Source organism: Siphateles boraxobius, unplaced genomic scaffold, assembly GCF_051911475.1.
Source record: "Siphateles boraxobius isolate OS27281-9 unplaced genomic scaffold, OSU_SipBor_1 315, whole genome shotgun sequence".
Classification (NCBI taxonomy): Eukaryota; Metazoa; Chordata; class Actinopteri; order Cypriniformes; family Leuciscidae; genus Siphateles; species Siphateles boraxobius.
In genome coordinates, this window is record NW_027508937.1 from 245,001 (window position 1) to 247,500 (window position 2,500).

Here is a 2,500-nt window from a genome sequence, read left to right on the forward strand (position 1 = left end):
TGATCTCGGAAGCTAAGCAGGGTCGGGCCTGGTTAGTACTTGGATGGGAGACCGCCTGGGAATACCAGGTGCTGTAAGCTTTTTTGATTTAAAAAAAAAAAAAGAGTCCCTGAGCTTCTTCAGAAAGCCTTTAAAAGTCTCTGAGATTCTTCAGAGAGCATGAAAGAGTTTGAGTTTTTTCAAAAGTTCTTCTTACTTTAAAAAAAAGACTCACTGAGCTTCTTCAGAAAGCCTTTAAAAGTCTCTGAGATTCTTCAGAGAGCATGAAAGAGTTTGAGTTTTTTCAAAAGTTCTTCTTAGTTTAAAAAAAAGACTCACTGAGCTTCTGCAGAAAGCCTTTAAAAGTCTCTGAGATTCTTCAGAGAGCATGAAAGAGTTTGAGTTTTTTCAAAAGTTCTTCTTAGTTTAAAAAAAAAGACTCACTGAGCTTCTTCAGAAAGCCTTTAAAAGTCTCTGAGATTCTTCAGAGAGCATGAAAGAGTTTGAGTTTTTTCAAAAGTTCTTCTTAGTTTTCTTCATTAATGGTCTAACCTTTTAAATTGCCCAATTTTGGCAGCAGTTTTCGCTTACGGCCATACCACCTTGGTCACGCCCGATCTCGTCTGATCTCGGAAGCTAAGCAGGGTCGGGCCTGGTTGGTACTTGGATGGGAGACCGCCTGGGAATACCAGGTGCTGTAAGCTTTTTTGATTTAAAAAAAAAAAAGAGTCCCTGAGCTTCTTCAGAAAGCCTTTAAAAGTCTCTGAGATTCTTCAGAGAGCATGAAAGAGTTTGAGTTTTTTCAAAAGTTCTTCTTACTTTAAAAAAAAGACTCACTGAGCTTCTTCAGAAAGCCTTTAAAAGTCTCTGAGATTCTTCAGAGAGCATGAAAGAGTTTGAGTTTTTTCAAAAGTTCTTCTTAGTTTTCTTCATTAATGGTCTAACCTTTTAAATTGCCCAATTTTGGCAGCAGTTTTCGCTTACGGCCATACCACCTTGGTCACGCCCGATCTCGTCTGATCTCGGAAGCTAAGCAGGGTCGGGCCTGGTTAGTACTTGGATGGGAGACCGCCTGGGAATACCAGGTGCTGTAAGCTTTTTTGATTTAAAAAAAAAAAAAAAAAAAGAGTCCCTGAGCTTCTTCAGAAAGCCTTTAAAAGTCTCTGAGATTCTTCAGAGAGCATGAAAGAGTTTGAGTTTTTTCAAAAGTTCTTCTTACTTTAAAAAAAAGACTCACTGAGCTTCTTCAGAAAGCCTTTAAAAGTCTCTGAGATTCTTCAGAGAGCATGAAAGAGTTTGAGTTTTTTCAAAAGTTCTTCTTAGTTTAAAAAAAAGACTCACTGAGCTTCTGCAGAAAGCCTTTAAAAGTCTCTGAGATTCTTCAGAGAGCATGAAAGAGTTTGAGTTTTTTCAAAAGTTCTTCTTAGTTTAAAAAAAAAGACTCACTGAGCTTCTTCAGAAAGCCTTTAAAAGTCTCTGAGATTCTTCAGAGAGCATGAAAGAGTTTGAGTTTTTTCAAAAGTTCTTCTTAGTTTTCTTCATTAATGGTCTAACCTTTTAAATTGCCCAATTTTGGCAGCAGTTTTCGCTTACGGCCATACCACCTTGGTCACGCCCGATCTCGTCTGATCTCGGAAGCTAAGCAGGGTCGGGCCTGGTTAGTACTTGGATGGGAGACCGCCTGGGAATACCAGGTGCTGTAAGCTTTTTTGATTTAAAAAAAAAAAAAGAGTCCCTGAGCTTCTGCAGAAAGCCTTTAAAAGTCTCTGAGATTCTTCAGAGAGCATGAAAGAGTTTGAGTTTTTTCAAAAGTTCCTCTTAGTTTAAAAAAAAAGACTCACTGAGCTTCTGCAGAAAGCCTTTAAAAGTCTCTGAGATTCTACAGAGAGTATGAAAGAGTTTGAGTTTTTTCAAAAGTTCTTCTTAGTTTTCTTCATTAATGGTCTAACCTTTTAAATAGCCCAATTTTGGCAGCAGTTTTCGCTTACGGCCATACCACCTTGGTCACGCCCGATCTCGTCTGATCTCGGAAGCTAAGCAGGGTCGGGCCTGGTTAGTACTTGGATGGGAGACCGCCTGGGAATACCAGGTGCTGTAAGCTTTTTTGATTTAAAAAAAAAAAAGAGTCCCTGAGCTTCTTCAGAAAGCCTTTAAAAGTCTCTGAGATTCTTCAGAGAGCGTGAAAGAGTTTGAGTTTTTTCAAAAGTTCTTCTTACTTTAAAAAAAAGACTCACTGAGCTTCTTCAGAAAGCCTTTAAAAGTCTCTGAGATTCTTCAGAGAGCATGAAAGAGTTTGAGTTTTTTCAAAAGTTCTTCTTAGTTTTCTTCATTAATGGTCTAACCTTTTAAATTGCCCAATTTTGGCAGCAGTTTTCGCTTACGGCCATACCACCTTGGTCACGCCCGATCTCGTCTGATCTCGGAAGCTAAGCAGGGTCGGGCCTGGTTAGTACTTGGATGGGAGACCGCCTGGGAATACCAGGTGCTGTAAGCTTTTTTGATTTAAAAAAAAAAAAAGAGT

At 39.0% G+C, this 2,500-nt stretch overlaps 6 non-coding genes across 6 annotated transcripts in view; all 6 read left to right on the forward strand.

The window, feature by feature from the left end:
* The window catches only part of LOC143699511 (5S ribosomal RNA), a 119-nt gene extending 39 nt beyond the window's left edge, over positions 1–80 (forward strand). The window contains exon 1 of the ribosomal RNA XR_013188433.1: positions 1–80. This exon is cut by the window's left edge and continues 39 nt beyond it. This is a non-coding gene — a ribosomal RNA (5S ribosomal RNA).
* Positions 81–564: 484 nt separating this feature from the next.
* Positions 565–683, forward strand: LOC143699636 (5S ribosomal RNA). The gene has a single exon (XR_013188555.1). It is a non-coding gene; the product is annotated as a 5S ribosomal RNA (ribosomal RNA).
* A 274-nt stretch (positions 684–957) lies between these two features.
* On the forward strand, positions 958–1,076 carry LOC143699513 (5S ribosomal RNA). Its single transcript, XR_013188435.1, has one exon. It is a non-coding gene; the product is annotated as a 5S ribosomal RNA (ribosomal RNA).
* A 490-nt stretch (positions 1,077–1,566) lies between these two features.
* On the forward strand, positions 1,567–1,685 carry LOC143699514 (5S ribosomal RNA). The gene has a single exon (XR_013188436.1). It is a non-coding gene; the product is annotated as a 5S ribosomal RNA (ribosomal RNA).
* Positions 1,686–1,961: 276 nt separating this feature from the next.
* LOC143699515 (5S ribosomal RNA) lies at positions 1,962–2,080 on the forward strand. The gene has a single exon (XR_013188437.1). It is a non-coding gene; the product is annotated as a 5S ribosomal RNA (ribosomal RNA).
* A 274-nt stretch (positions 2,081–2,354) lies between these two features.
* On the forward strand, positions 2,355–2,473 carry LOC143699516 (5S ribosomal RNA). The gene has a single exon (XR_013188438.1). It is a non-coding gene; the product is annotated as a 5S ribosomal RNA (ribosomal RNA).
* Positions 2,474–2,500: the final 27 nt, after the last annotated feature.